Here is a 17,356-nt window from a genome sequence, read left to right on the forward strand (position 1 = left end):
CTCCTTTCCTTCACTTCCTCCCGTCTCCTCTTCCGAGTTCAGGTTCCGCCCCTTGGCAGACATAAACAGGATCTGCGTGGTACCCCCGGGGTCACCAAGGTTTGCCTCCGAGGACGCTCTGTCAAAGGGGTATTCACCTAAATCAGAGCATAAAGTCTTTTTAAACGATTATACTTTCTTACACAATTTGCATCGGCACTAATCTTTTGTCATCAAAATCGATCAAATACAAACCAGACAATGTTCTTACTCGAGATAATGCAACATATTACCCGACAATTTATACATACAAGTCAAATGTTTTCTAAGCCTGCTGTTTTAGATACAAACTTCTCCAAAGAACGAAATTCAGACTGTAATTTGTCTGTGAGAAGAATAGTCACTCCCAGCTGTTCAATTTTATCAATAGCTTTCATTTCAACTATTTCTTGTTTTTCCAGTTTCAAAAGTTCTTGATTAAATGTAGAACACTCTTGCAGTGTAGGCATTAGACAAACTATACACTTCCTTTCCTCAAGCTTATTGTACATTATTTCAGACGCTGTGTTTCAAGTTGTAAACAAGTCCTTTATTAGCTGACTTTCCAAAGCCTTTTTACTATGTTTGTCAATGTACCAATTCTTATATCTTGAAGGATATTTCCATAATGTTCATCATTTGCTTGTCGCATATTCCTAATAAGATCGTTATATACAAAATTTGACCAAATGTTCACATTTCCAATACTTTGTAAAGAATTCCTAGTGTCTTAATGGACAAGTGTTTTAACAACAGGTTGTCCTTTTACAGGAGTAAGTTGTAGTAGATCTCTGAATACAATTACATGTTTACCTCCAGGGAGAACATCTCAATTTGTTTTTAAAATCTGTTGCATCCTCAAGTGTACAATGGCAAGAATAAAGATTGAGACCATGCTCACCTCATCAATGATTAGAAGTTTCATTTTCTTCAGTACCCTTGAAACTTCATAAGAAGCTTCTCCAGAGAGCTTGTTATATTCTAATTTGTTATCATGTTCAACTGGTAGCATAAGTGATCGATGTAAAGTAATCCCTTTAATATTGTGTGCTGCCAATCCAGTTGGAACTGTTACAACACAAGATGAATTTGATTCTGTAGTTTTTTGGCAATAACTGGTCAAAACGTTAATTAAGAAAGTTTTTCCTGTTCCAGCCTGGTCACTGATATACATTAAAATAGGTTTAAATGATGAACATTTTTTTGTGCAACAAACCATGTGGTATCTATTGTGTCACTTGTTGATATATTTCTTTTTGTTCGATGTTCAGTTGTTCTTCTAAATTTTCTGACTGAATAATATCATGTTGTGCTTTTTGCATTGCAGTTTCTACTTCATTCATGGCAATGTCTGCTTAATTTCCAATAATTAGTTGTCCTAGTGGATCTTGGCTCAGTTCAGCCGAACTTTGCCTATCTTGAGAACTGACTTTGTCTATTTCACCTTCAATAGTAGTTTCTTGTTCAATCACATCATTTAACATTTGTAGATAAGTTGGGAAAATTGTGCATTGAATGCTATCTTTACAGGCATTAAAAGAATCTTCTTAGCAGTCAAAATCTCCAAGTAATTCCGTTTCACTACGCCAAGGCTTGAACAGTTGCAGAAGTGCTAAATAGAGAAATTCCCTCTTATATGAACTTTCACAACTGAGTTTTCTGTGGTTAATAAGATTTCCTTTGGCATGTTTTACCAAACATCGGTCACATCCATATACTGTATATTTTTCTTCTATTATATTTTCTATAACATTTCTTTTAAAACTGTAATGTTGAAGTATTTCATAGAGACATAGGTTTTCCAGATGTGGACTCATTTTGGGATAGTACCTATCCAACATATTAGTTTTAAAAACATCTGTACTTTCTGGTTCATTCAATGCTAAGTATTCAATTTCTTGTAGAGATTTCAATACTCTATTTTGTGCGGCAGCAAGACCCAGACTTACTCCAATGATTCCCCTTGACTTTGAATATAAACTGGCAGAGGTCAACGGACCTGAACACTCCTAGGATCCAATCTCTCGGTGGGAAAGCATTTTCAAGCTAAAGCTATACAATTTTTGCTAAGACTCTTTTCCTGTGAAATTTCTTCCCACATTTCTTTCAACTCTGTCTTTACAGATTTGGTTATATATGACGTATCATAGCAAACAACAGCAGTTGAATTATCTGCAATATATTGAATATCCATGTTTGCATTCCACATTGTCAAAGTTATTGTATGCCTTACTGTTGACATAAAACTATTTACTCTTCCTTTATTAATTATTGAACATGGGAATCCAAAATGACATTTTGTATAAAATGTTTCCTTTGACTTGTATTTTCGTTGACAATATTTTCCACACCGATGACTTTAAAACTGTAAAACTTGTTGTCTCAAGCTGTTTTCTCATGATTCATTTGGAATGGCAAAGGTAACATACTCTTTGAAGAATGACAAAACACTTTCATAAGTATCAGTTCCAAATTTTGGTGCATTCTTGATCCATAATAGCATGTGTATATGAGAAATCAGCAACTTCTCCAAGAGGTGGATTATTTTTATTGCAGATAAAGGACATAACAGCTTGAAACCTGTGATTAAAACATCTGCACACATTTACAGGATCCAAGGAACAGAGTTCTCCAGCTGTCTTCAATTCAATATTTTTTACATTTGAATTTACTTCTCATAGAAATTCAAGTAAATCGTTCCATGCATATTCCGCACAGCTAAGTGTTACAAACCTCGTAGGGGTACCAACGTTTCTTAACTTACAAACTAAGTTCTCCCGGACGACGATACCAATACCCATTGGTACCAGGTTGACACGCCATTAAATTAATTAACTTAGTTTCTGAGTGATCATCTCTTTGTTCAACTTTGTCCATGAATTCCTTTGCAGAAACATGTGTAAGATGAACTCACATATTAATGTGGTTCACTGCAGATGAAATATTCCGGAATGCACTGTTGAAATCTTGGATCTTCTGAGTACAATCTTGTTGTATGATATTCCGAAGCAGAAATCTGCACGGGTCATTCATCATACTGTCCTCCTTCTCCAGTGGAAAACAGCTGTGGAAAACAATGAACTTCTAAACATTTTCTCGATACACTCATGGGAGTTCCCTTTGCTTTCTTCATTTGAAATAATTCAATACTGTTTCCTATCACTTCTTTCGAATGTAGAGGATGTATACTTCAATGTTCATAAATCTCTTCACTCCTGGACTTGTCCACTTTTTCCATCTGTACACTTTGAATTTCTGTTTCATCTTCTTAACATATTTCCTGTTCTTCCACATTTACAGTTTAATAATAAATATTGTTCTGTACAAGATATAATGTAGCCTTTTGAAGTTTGGTTGCATCTACTAACTCTTGACATCATTTTCGACTCTTTTTTGGTACACCATAAACTAGAATAACTACAGGCTCACTTTCCTCTCTCTCTCTATACCAACAGTTTCAATATTTTTCTTAAAATCTAAAGGTAAGTACACAACTCTTCCTTTCAGACGTCTCTGTTAATCTGTTGCAGGGAGCTTACCTGTTTGAGGCTCCATAGAACTATAGCCTGAAAAGGGTGCACAGATTGAATAAGAATAGACTCATGCATTTAAATCTACCAGTTCTCGAGGTAAAGCAACCAACTCTAAGTTGTTATGTACAGCTCTAGCTGGCATTTCGTTCTTGTCTAACTTGTTGTAACAATATTTACAAATACGATGATCAGTACCCAACTCAAAATGACCTTCCAACAACAAATAAACACCAAGTTGCTGCCACTTATTGTTTCTCTTTTCACTTTTTAAATATACATCAACATTCTTAGTTTGACTTCTGTAGTGAGTAAGTTGATAACAAATACAAATGTAGTTTGGTTTTTCAGATAAAACTATTTTAAAGTTTGTAATTTGTTCTGCAAACTTATCAGTACTAATATCTTCCACCAGTTCATCAACACCTCCACTTATCCAGCTGTCACTTTCTCTGCACTCCTCCTATGAACCAAAGAGACAAAACTCTATATCATCACAAACCTTTTTTGCATCTGATACTGAACCATGCAAAAGAGCTGTGTTCATTTCACTTAAACATAATGCAGGACTTTTTAAATAGTACAATCTCCTTACTAACTTCCGCATTTCTGAGTGATGTACTGCTAGCATTCTTAAATGATGAAATGTACTTAACACATTTTTCTAGAAAGAAAAGCCAGTGAATGACCCTGCAACTTAGTATATTTTCTCACTTTACAAGGATCTAGTCCTTGCAACATCTTAATTTTCTCTTTAACATTTTTTGGCATATTCTCGTAAGAAAACCATAATATATCAATAGATTCCTGTCGTATACTTCAAATAATACTACAATCTCACTTATACACTGGAGCTTATGTATGTCTCCATTGAACTTCTTCAGCTATTACTTCTTCTTCATTTCTAGGAACCATCTCTTCTTTTTCATCTTTCATCTCATAACAATGACCGATGGTATCAACTGCATGAACTAATGTATTTTGTTTAAAATAGCTTTCTTCATTAAAGAAAGGCTCAGTACTAGAAGTGTACTTCCATTCATCAGAAAAGGGTTTGCAAAAGTAACTTCTATTAACCTGTCTTTTTCTTTTTCTTTTCTCCTTTATAAACTGCATTGTTGTATTCAATGTTTTCATTCTTTTCAATACCAATAGAAATAATTTTTGTTTCAATTCAAAATCTTTTCTAGTACACTTTCAATCTGTTGCTTTTTCTTATAAGCTGCTGATCTTTTTTTTATATTTTTTATAATCTTTCAATACATTTTGTAGTGCTCTACTTCTATACATCTATACATTCTCTTCCTTATGTCTTTATATTCTTTCAACATGGATTGTTTTACATTAACATGATTTTCTATTAATATGTCCTTTTTTCGTTTCCTTCCGATCGGCTGTACAACTATGCTTTCTCTTTTCCACTTTTTTCAAAATTTACATTCTTTAAAAGTCTTTTAACAAACTGTTTAGTTCTTTTACCAGAAGTCTTTTTCTTCAATGTAACATTTTGAACTTCATCTAATTTCTGCTTTTCTCTTTCTTTTAAATAGTACTGTTTTTTTCTTGTCTTTTTTTCTTATCTTTTCTTGCCATACTCAATCTTTCTTACTAATAATGGTGAATATCTGAAAAAAAGAAAAGTTTAAATAGTTTCTGGATTTCTTTTTAAATTATCCAAATAATTATATACAAAATTTCAATTGCATTGCAAATGTCGCCATAACCCAGAAATATTTACAAAATTAAACTTTACATAATATCAGACTTATAATAAGAACCAAATGTTTAAACAGTAACATCTCAGAGCATATACTTTCTAAATTTGAGTGAAAAAAAGTGTATGCATTAATTTCTAATCATAAAATATGGCACCTGAGTTTTGAACAAGCTATGTCAGACATTGCACAATTCCTTTAGTTAGAAAACATCACGACCTCTACAACAGAATGATAGAGCATAACTAAAGGATTTCTCTACTTCTATTCAAACCAACCAGGTTCAGACGTATAATACATCAGACAATAGATGTAGCAGTAAACACATATGTCATTCACAATACCATAATGTCCCTTAAATTTCACAGACTGGTGACTACTCAAATATAAAGCAGCAACCCATTTTGTGAGTCTGTTGCAAGTCTTACCATATTCCTGAAAGCATACATGCATGTGTATGTTCCTTTTGCTAGTGGCATCATATATAAAAGAAAATACAGATAGATGTATGCTTGTCTTTATACGTCTAGCATCTTCGGATGCATAACATACATGAGAATGCATGTGCAAGTAGAGAGATACCTAAGTCACAAAACCATGCAGACCTTAAAACTTGACAGACTGCACTTCACATTTCAAGCAGACACTGAAAATGATGCGGTATATTTGAAGTGTACCTTTCCACAGACTCATACAGAGTAGCCTAATCACTAATCCCTCTGCTAACATGTGTGAAATCTCACTTTTGTACTGCAGCTTCACTGTTCTGCGACAAGTCAGGATGTTGGGCCTAGCCAAATATAAAGCAGCACTACTTTGCATATCTCTGCTATAACCCTCACCATATTACTGAAAGTATGCATGCATGTGTCTGTTCCTTTTGCTAGTAGCATCATATATAAAACAAACATCCAAATAGATGTAAGCCTGTCTTTTATACGTATAGCATCTTCAAATGCATAACACATATGACAATACATGTGCAAATAGAGAGATTCCTCAGTCACAACACCATGCAGACATTAAAACTTGACGGACTGCAGTTTACATTTGAAACAGACACTAAAAATGATGCGGTATATTTTAAGTCTACCTTTCCACAGACTCATACAAAGTACCTAATTATTAATCCCCCATGTCTTAAACCTCATGTTTGTGCTGCAGCTTCATTATTCTGTGACTACCTAGGGTATTGGGCCTAGTCAAATACAAAGCAGCAACCCTTCACATATCTCTGATGCAAGTCTCACCATATTATTCTGAAAGCATACATGCATGTCTCTGTACCTTTTGCTACTGAAAATTGTGGTATATTTGAAGTGTACCTTTTCACAGGCTCATTCAAAGTAGCCTAATCAGTAATTGTTCTACCAACATATCTTAAACCTCACTATCATAGTAATACGCAGGGTGTTGGGCCTAGCCAAATGCAAAGCAGCAACCCTTCACATACCTGTGTTTTACATGTGTAGCATCTTCAGATGGATAACACATAGAATACATTTGTAAGTAGAGACATACCTCTGACACAAGACAATGCAGGCCTTAAAGCTTGAGAGACTGCCCTTCAATTTCAAGCAGACACAGAAAATTATGCACTTTATTTAAAGGGTACCATTCTAACGACTCATACAAAGTAGCCTTATCAGTAATTCTTCTACCAACATATCTTAAACCTCACTTTTCTGCTGCTGCTTTACCATTCTAGTAATACTCAGGGTGTTAGGCATAGCCAAAAACAAAGCAGCAACACCTGTCTTTTATACATTTTCCGTCTTCAAATGTATAAGACATCTGAGAATATATATAGAGACCTACCCCAGTCACAAGCCAAACATGTAAACCTTAAAAAGTGATAGACTACACTTCCAGTTGAAAGTGATACCTTTAATTCTATGGTGTACTTCAATTGTACATTTCCGCACACCAATACAAACTACCATATTCACTATTCCATCTACCAATGTAAACATATTACTATGCACAATCAATTTCAATCATCATTTTAGTACAATAATATAAACTACAATACACTCTCTGCATTTCATAGCATATTTTGAACAACACATTTCTTGAATAGTTTCAAATGTTTCAAAATAAATGTTTTCAAAGTTAAAAATATCACTAGCTCATACATAATACACCTAAAAATGTGTAACTAACCTTTGAAATAGTATTGCAGAGTATGAAATATCAAAAACTCATACAAGATTTTCTTTTGCACACAACAAATGTAATGCACCCCTCCCAACAAGGTAAAACCAGTCATGGCAAACTTCCCCTCTCTTTCTGAACACAAATAAATGTCAGTAACAAATTAAATTGCTTCATACAGTATTTTGAATTGTTAAACACATTTCTATTGGTTTGACATATTAACCCTTTCCAACTGTCTTATAAAAGTGCCCAAACCGGTTCTGTAATGTACTGAAATTGTGACTCCACTGAGGTGCCACAGTGTAGGGTCGCGATGGAGCCGCAAATCCATACAGGAGTTCAAAAACCTATTTCTAATAATGCTAGTATTTTTTTTAACAACACACTACTTCTACACATACAAATGACTTAGGAAAACTTAATTTAGAAACATATAATTTTTATATAGACCATTTCACATTTTAAATCCACTGTAAAGTTTCAACCCTTCCACCATTCTGCTGAATCGCAGTTTCCATAGTAACACTTTCTGCAACATTCAACTGTACTGGCAGGTCACAAGTTCAACATATTTTCAAGATCAGCACAGTAGCTTACAAATGCAAATAGCAGGTGTGGTTGACTTTTGAAAAATATTAGCTAATCCTATCTAGTGTACCTTTCAAACATTTTTTGATAACCAATTAGAAATAATGTTTCTTTAGGAAAGTAACATGCATCCTATTTTTGAGTGCACAATATTCATGACTAGCCAATCAGTTATCTGTTTTTTCAAATACAGCATCTTGTCCACCATTTTAGAAAGATCTCATTCTACCAATTGACTACCTGAGCTACAGACATCTTTTCATTCGTTCCAAACATCCCTTCAAAATGCTTACAGTATGGATTGTAAGGCACAGCAAGGTTTTCTGGTGCAAAAGGTATGCTGTACACAGAGGTATTGACAAAGACCTAGGTTTGCAAAATGTGGATATTAAATGGATTGAACAGAGAGGATTAAAGTGGCACCAATTGATGCCTTTGGTTAAAACCTTTTTCCATCTCCAACCCCCTGACCTCATGATTATGCACTGTGGTGGCAATGACCTAGGCCCATTGACTGGAGTAGGACTGGAAATGCTCATGAAGGATACCTTCGTACAATTGATGTTGCTTTTGCCTAACACTGTCTATGTATGCTCTAATATATTCCAAAGATAGAAATGGAAGTGGTCAAATCAAATCTGTCCAAAGTTTGAGAAAGCTAGGAAAAATGTAAATAAAGCTGCTTCTTCTTACCTAAGAGCCCATAGGATGGACTCTATCTATAACAACAATTTACGTTTTGATATGGATGACATGTACAGAAGTGATGGAGTTCATTTCACAGATGAAGGAAACAGAGTGTTTCTCAACAACCTAAGCTGTCCGTCTGCACTTTCATTAAGCTTCTACAAAGTCTGAATGACAACAAGGGCTCTTTTTAGAACCACCCTATAACACGACAGTCAATCTTATTTTTTTTTAAACATACATACTTTTTTCTTTTCTTTTTTTTCGGTTTGACAACAGGTTCGCAAATTCGCAAAACAAAAGCACGCATTCAATGTACTACAAAACAATACACTTTTCAAGTTTAACTTTTTTTTATATATTACTACTAACTCAATGAAACTTAATATGATTATACATTTCAATCACAGTAACTCTATAAAAAAAGTTCACAAATGCAACAGTACCTTCTAAATTAAATACTATTACATTATTTATTTAAAGTGGATCCACGGATCCACTGCAATGTTACACGGGGGCAGCACTAAGAGCCGCGATGGGGTCGCGACTCTAGAATAGAGAAAAAAAATGCCCCACATTCATTACTCGGGACCCCATCCCCTAGGGCAAGCCATCACGTTGGAAACCACGGGGGGAGCCCGAATGCCCCGGCGGTCCTAGCTGGCTCCTTGCCTCCTGTGGGAGCCGGCATTGCTTTTGGACAAGGAGAGCTGCTAACATGCAGCTCCCCTTGTCCAAAAGCAATTTGCTTTGCTTCATGAAAGCAAGAGCAGTTTTTCTGCTCTCACTTCCATGAAGCGAAGCAGAAGTTTACAATGACAGGGTGGGAGCAGTGCTCTCCCCTGCCATTGCAAACTGCAATGTCCCGGGGTTGGGCCCCCAGGGACATTGCTGGAGCCGGCCTTGAGGGTGGCTGTCCCCAGGGTCATAGAGGGCTCCAGGAGGGAAGCTGCGTGGCCCCCCACCCAGCATTTGTGCAACTCTGAGGAGGTGACGATCCCAGGGGCATGGGGGCCCATGAGGCCCCACCCATAATAATAGTGATGCCCCAGGGAGGTTGCGGTCCCTGGGGCATCGTGAAATAGCAGTAGCCCCCCACACATTTTTTATGAAAAGCCCCAGAAAGGCGGCGGGCCACAGGGATTTGGGGGCCCCCGTGGGCCCCGCTACACAATACTGGATTGCCCCTGGGACCTGGCCCACCCGGGGGTATCAAACAAACAAAGTGCAGGAGACCACGCTTTGTTTTTGAAAAAGAAATCCTGCCGGATTTTCTCCCCCTACGCAAATCTTGCCTTAAATATAAAAAAAAGGCTTTCTTTGGCCCTTGGGGCCCCTCTGGCACCCCCTGAGCAGGCCTGGAAGGTCAGGGTGTTTCTACCCTACCCCTTATCTTGTATTGTGACCTTTTTTCTTGTGACTTGGTTCAACCGAATCACAAGAGAGCTGCCAACACTGGTTTGAAGTGTTGACAGCCAATCAGAAGTCAGCTTGTGCTCAGAAGGGTTCACAAATCCACCAAGGTCACCAAATATTGATATTTTTTTATTTTCGAATTTCTCAGAAACTACTCAACGAATTTACAACATTTAAAAAAAAGGAACGCTTTCTGAACCAAGAGCTACCTTTTGCCAAATTTGGTGAAATTCCATTCAGAAGTTCGGGCTGTAGCCTTGTCTAAAGTTTCCTATGGAAATTAACATGGAGAAAATGCATTTTGGGACCCCCCTTTTTTCTCAGCTTCCGCTTGATGAATAACCCCAAAACTTTCAAGACAGGAGCTGACCAGAGTGCCCCATTAGTTTTGAAAATTCCGCGACGATTCATCAACCGGCGCCAAAGCTATTGGCAAGAGATAAAAAATGCCTTTCCTAAGGAAACTAGATCCTAACTATACCTACCTACTGGCGACCACCGGAAGGTAGTTTATATATTTCTATATATATATATATATACATATATTACCTACTGGCGCTCACCAGTAGGTAGTTATAGTTAGGACCTATTATCCATAGGAACAGGCAACATTCTATTTGGAATAACTTTGGCGCCGGTTGACAAATCTTCGTGAAATTTTCAAAACTGGTGGGGCGCTCAGGTCCGCTCCTATCCTTAAAGTCTCGGGTGATTCATCAAGCGGGGGCCGAGAAAAAAGGGCGGTCCCAAAACGTGTTTTCCCCATGCAATTTTCCATAGGAACCTTTAATCGCAGCCACAGCCCGAACTGCTGAACGGAATTACACCAAATTTGACAAAAAGGTAGTCCTTGGTTCAAAGTCGTGCCTTTTGGTGTAAATCTGTTCAGTAGTTCCTGAGAAAATCAAAAGAAAAATCACATATATATCTGGGCGGAGCCTAACCACACATCTCATCGTGAGATCTGATTGGCTGTCAGCACTTCATCCAAGAAGTGTTGGCAGCTATCTTGGGACCAATATCCATGATAGCACCTCATAAAAAGCATTGCAGTTAATAGATGGTTTTAACACTTTAGTTACATTATAAATCATTTGTTGATGGTACCATACTCATTTTAGGAATTGTGGTGTGTTCTAAGGTGATTTTACCGTGTGAAAATGCCTTCTGCTGGGATATTATGAATCATGTTTGAGAGAAAACTATTTTCTCATTCTTTTCCCACAGAGGTTTGGAAGGTGATCTATAAGCTAAACTGAGAGCATATTTTCTGTAAATCCACATTATCTTTCACAGAAGGAAGTCTGACATTCTCAGTAAAACATGTACATCCAACAAGGGCAGAGACTGTCAGTTGATTCCTTTGTGTTCTACTGCAGCTTCCCAGAGTGTTCTAAAGAACAACTAGAGCGCTAACAGTCCTACTTATGATAAACGTATTGCACACCTGAAGCCATCTTGATTGGAATGAAGTGGTAACTCTTAAAACAATTAATTTAAAAAGGAACAAAATGAGGGGGTTAATTTTGCCATAGAAAGTATGGCTAGGGCTGCAGAAAGAAAAATTAGGGCACATTTTGAGTGACTTCTCAAATCCTCTTCTATTTCATTAAAAAAATCTGACATGCAGACTGAAACATGCACTTTCAATACCAGCAGCAGACTTCCCTGTGAGCAGTAGCTTTACTACAGTGATCTAATGAGCAACTAGAGTGCTAACATTCAGAATTTATGGCAAATTTGTCACACATCTGAATGCCTTCTTGATGGAACCAAAGTAAAAAACTGAAAGTATTTCCTACTGAGGAGACTGCAGTAAATGAGGAAATTAGGAAACTTCATAACAAATAAGTCTCCCAAGATGGCCACCGGAGACAAAAGAGCCCAAATGCAGCACAAATATTACCCAGATGTAGCCCACATGTAGTCCAATGACAGAAGTGTGCAAAACACTTTTTATTTTTTGTGTTTTTGCAGTTTTATATAGTGCAGACTTGGCAGGTATTGGAGTGCTTTACATGAGCATTGGTTACATCACACAAGAACAAATTCCTTTTGGTTGTAGACATGGGGAGATTAAGTGATTTGACCAGAATCACAGAATGTCGAGCTGAAGCAGAAACTCCAACCTGGTTTCCCATTTGCAAAGTCTGCAGCTCTGGAAGTAACACCACATCCTCTCCCCTAAGTGCAACATTTAATCAAGTGGTCAACTGGATAAAAAAACATAAAGATAACAAATAATTTAAAAGTGCTTTTTCGCTATTTGAAAACTCAGAAAATATGTCCTCATTTTAGTTTTTTAGAGCACTAACCATAATCTTGATGCAAATAAGACCCTATCATATATGTAATTTCTAAAGGAAATGCTCTATGTATTACAATTTTGATTACATCAAGATGACGTCAGGCGTTACACACTTTTGTAATAAATATAGAATGTTAGCAATCTAGTTGTTCATTAGGATACTGTTGAGAGGCAGAGGCCAGGGGCACGGACTCTGAAAATTGAAGGCAGGTAGGAAGATGCAGAGGCAACAATTTGACCACACTGGGCAGGCAGGAAGGGCAGTGGCAGCACAACAGACTATGGAGGGCAGTGGAAAGGGGGGCAGGGGCAACAAACCAACAATACAGGACTGGCAAGAGAGGCTGTGGCAATATAATAGACCATTGTGGGCAGAAGGAAGAGGCAGTGGTAGTACAACCATACATGCCAACTGACCCGATTCAGCCAGGAAAAGTCCAATGTTTTTAAGCTCAAATGGGCTTTATTTGATCTGTCTCCTGTCTACAATCTCCTCTTTTTCAATGTAACTCAAAGGGGAAAATCAATACCCCAGTTTTTTTTCAAAATCTCCCACTTACCAAGTTGAAAATGTTCGCAAGTATGGTACATTGGATCATGGAAGGCAGGAGAAATTGGGGTAGGGACATGGACTCGGATAACAGAGGACAGGGGGGACATGGAGAGGAGCACCAAACTGACCCTACAGGGCAGGCATCAGGGTTTGCAGCAGCACAATACACCACACAGGGCATGCGGGACAGGAGTGCAGCACAACAATCCATAGAAAGCAATTGTGAGGGGAAAGAACCATGCACATGGACAATAGAGAAGAGAGGGGAAAGAGGCAACGGTGGCTAGCTGACCATAAGGGACAGACAGGAGAGAAAGCTGCAGCATAACAGACCATAAAGGGCAGGAGGGACAGATCAGGGGCATTACAATGGAACAGACAAGCCAGGAGGGAGGGAATAGGGGTCTGCACATGGAAACAGAGGGCTGGGGGCAAGGGGGCAGGGCAGGAGCAGCAAGATGACCATGGAGGTCAGGCAGGATGGGTACTAGAAGCAAGACACACCATGGAGAGCAACAGTGAGACTATGATGGCGTACACACAGATCATGGAGGGAAGGTGCGAGGGGGTCAGGGGCAGCTAGCTGACCACATAGGGAAGGTAGAAGGGGCCGTGGCAGCACAGAAGACCGTGCATGGCAAGCGGGAGGGTTAGTGGCAGCACAATGGCTATGATGGGCAAGAAGGAGGGTGCAGGGGCATGCACAAAGGACCATGGAGGATAAAAGGGAGGGTCAGGACCTGGGCACAGACAAGAGAGTTCAGGGGAAGGGGCCTCACAACAGACCATGCGGGGCAGGCAGGAGGAGTAGTTGCAGCACAACAGACCAGGGAGGGAAGAAGGGTGTGGCAGTAAAATGCACAAGGGACCCTTAGGATTCAAGGGGACTTAATCTCTCAACTTAGAACGGCCACAGAGTGCGTTTACACAGTGGTGAAGGGAGGGGACGGGGCCTGAGGTGACGTGTGCAAACACGCCCTGTGACGCGTTTCAAGTTGAGGAAATAATTCTCTTTCAATCCTGAGGGACCCTGGGGGCCATCTAGCCCACCAGGTGCTTCCAGTAAGCGCCGCTGCGTTGCAGAGAGGTGGTGCAGGCCGTGCCCCTTTTTACACCTCTCTGTAATGGCGCTTACTGGACGTACCGGATGTATGACGTTACAACGCATGCTGTTACAACGCATGCTGTTACAACGAAAGTTTTACAACGCGAGTGCATTGACAACGCAGGACATTACAACGCAAGTCTTTACATCGACTTGCACTAGATGGCGTGCTAACATTAAAAAAGTGTAATTTACTATTCCAACTCCAGTCCACATAACAGTAGGGAAGGTGTTGGGATAGTAAACTACACTATTTTAATGTTAGCACGCCATCTAGTGCAAGTCAATGTAAAGACTTGCGTTGTAATGTCCTGCGTTGTCAATGCACTCGCGTTGTAACAGTTTCGTTGTAATGGTAGTGCGTTGTAAAAGTTGCGTTGTAAAGGTTGTTCCCGGGACGTACCTAGTGGGCTATTTTTCCCCTAGGGACCCTCAGGATTCAAGGGGACTTAATATCCCAACTTAAAACGGCCACAGGGCGTGTTTACACAGTGGGGAAGGGAGGGGACGGGACCTGAGGTGACGTGTGAAAACACGCCCTATGGCGCGTTTTAAGTTGGGGAAATAATTCCCCTTCAATCCTGAGGGCCCCTGGGGGCTAACTAGCCCACCAGGTGCTTCCAGTAAGCGCCACTGCGCTGCATTGCAGAGAGGTGGTCCAGGACGTGCCACTTTTTACACCTCTCTGCAACGCAGCTCTGTGGCACTTACTGGAGGTACCTAGTGGGCTAGTTGGACCCTAGGGACCCTCAGGATTCAAATGAACTCAATTTTCCAAATAAAAACGGCCACAGGTCGTGTTTACACAGTGGGGAAGGGAGGGGACGGGGCCTGAGGTGACGTGTGCAAACACGCCCTATGGCGCGTTTTAAGTTGGGGAAATAATTCCCCTTCAATCCTGAGGGACCCTGGGGCCAACTAGCCCACCAGGTGCTTCCAGTAAGCGCCACTGCGCTGCGTTGCAGAGACGTGGTCTAGGCTGTGCCCCTTTTTACATCTCTCTGCAACGCAGCTCTGTGGCGCTTACTGGAGGTACCTAGTGGGCTAGTTGGACCTTAGGGACCCTCAGGATTCAAGGGGATTTAATCTCACAACTTAAAACGGCCACAGGGCGTGTTTACACAGTGGGGAAGGGAGGGGACGGGGCCTGAGGTGACGTATGCAAACACGCCCTGTGGTGCATTTTAAGAGGTAGTTTTAATCCCCCTGCCCTATTATATACTAGGGGCTTACAGAGGAGGTCATGCTAATCACAGGGGGACCCCAACACATAGTGTTCCCTAGTGTATGTAGGTGTTTTCACTGTATTCTAAGTGTCTTTTAACATAGCACAGACTCCAGGACTGGTTAGTCAGACTCAGTTACCACCAGTATCCGTTGAGGGTACAGGATGATTTTGCAACAAGGCTTCTTTCTGCTCTTCGGTTTGTTCTTTCTGCATGTTATCATTCTTCCTGCACTTTTCTTCGTCTTTGATGACTTCTGTTGCTTCTTTCTGCATTTCTTTTTTTTCTTTCTGTGCGTTTTTTCTTCTTTCTGCACATGTCCTATCTCTGTATGCATAGTTAGAAATTAGCATTTAAAAAACCTTTGAAATTCACTGAAAAAACATAGGTTTCAGGCACGTTATAGTTAGAAATTAGCATTTAAAGAACCATAGAAATTCACTGAAAAAACCATAGGTTTCAGGGGCGTTATAGTTAGCTGGACTTTTCACTCGTACAAAACCATTGAAATTCCCCCGTTATAGTTAGTTCAGCTAACTATAACTTGCGCGCCCGCAGTGCACTGCTGATGACATCACATATTACATCACTCATGACATGGTGAGTGACATCCCTGAAACCTATGGTTTTTTCAGTGAATTTCAAAGGTTTTTTAAATGCTAATTTCTATTTATAACGTTCATTAAACCTATCTTTTTTCTATGTTTTTTAATTATCATCCCATTCTCAACTTGGTGAAAACTGCAAATGTCACCACTCTTCCATCAATACCTTACACCAACAAGATCGCTACAAACAAGAGCCACATCTAACGCTAATGAAATGCACAGTAGGCGTTCCTGTGCAAAAAAACACGAAAACACCACTTCCCCATATTTTCAACGACAAGCCAAATCTGCAATGTGATCCAAAAAGCAGGCGATAAGCAGAGTTAGCAGAAACAAATTAACATCAACCTTTAACTGGTGTAAGGAGGTCGACTATCTACTCCGTTATTTCGACCCAACTCACAGCCACATCTAAAGATCAACACGTGATATATCTACTGATCATGCAGTTCTGACACTCAACAAGGCCACAACACCCAACCCCACCACCACCAGAACCCCCCTCCCGGACCACTCCCCCTACTACCACTGAGGCAGCACAAAACAGAACAACGGAGCTTCCCAAAACGCCAGGCCCCTCAGCCACACAATAGCTGAATGTTGGGAGATGAGCAACCAACTATATATGAAGGAGGCAAGTCACCCATCACTGATAAAGCACACAATGATAAGTGTAAAGCTGATGTGCTGCACAAACCTCACTATGCAAAGCACAAACCTCTCCATGTGGCGATATACTATTGATACTTGTAGTGTAGTGCACAGTGGACGCAACCATGTTGCCTCAAGCAGTTTGGAAGATCTCGGTCATGTAGCTGTGTTGTCCCCCCGGAAGCAGAAGCGGAAGCGGAGTGGGCTGCTCCAACGTACGCCACTCCAGCGTAGGAGTATGAATAAATAGACCAGGATCTAGGCATGATTCACTTGTGGGAATACCAACGAGTCTGTCAGAACGGCAGCCCTCACCCTGGCATATGGCAGCTGCCATAACCGCGGGCCATCTTTGACACAGGGCCCCTGCAAACCCAGCAGCACAGCACCGCAGACTTATGTCTGTACCGCCTACTGCCTTCGATCTCCACTACGGACAGCACAGCTCACAATTCAGATATAGGGGTGATTGTAGATATCGCAGTCCAGTTCGCAAGACACGTTGTTCCCAGTGCGGCCCACCCAGACCACGCATCATCACAGGGTGCGCACACGTTGTGTGCTTCAGGCACTACTAGCTCACTGCACCATAAGTCATCGCCACGTGGCCTTATGAACCCAGAATTCTTTAGACATAACACATTGCTCCCAGTGCGGCCCGCCGGGACCACGTCTCATCACAGGGTGCACACATGCTGAGTACTCCAGGTGCCACTAACTGTGCAGCTCAACTTAACGCCACGTGGCTGTGTGGCCATCCTGACTGCTGCCTCCGCCCTACACTGGATTTACAT

Source organism: Triturus cristatus, chromosome 10 (assembly GCF_964204655.1).
Source record: "Triturus cristatus chromosome 10, aTriCri1.1, whole genome shotgun sequence".
Classification (NCBI taxonomy): Eukaryota; Metazoa; Chordata; class Amphibia; order Caudata; family Salamandridae; genus Triturus; species Triturus cristatus.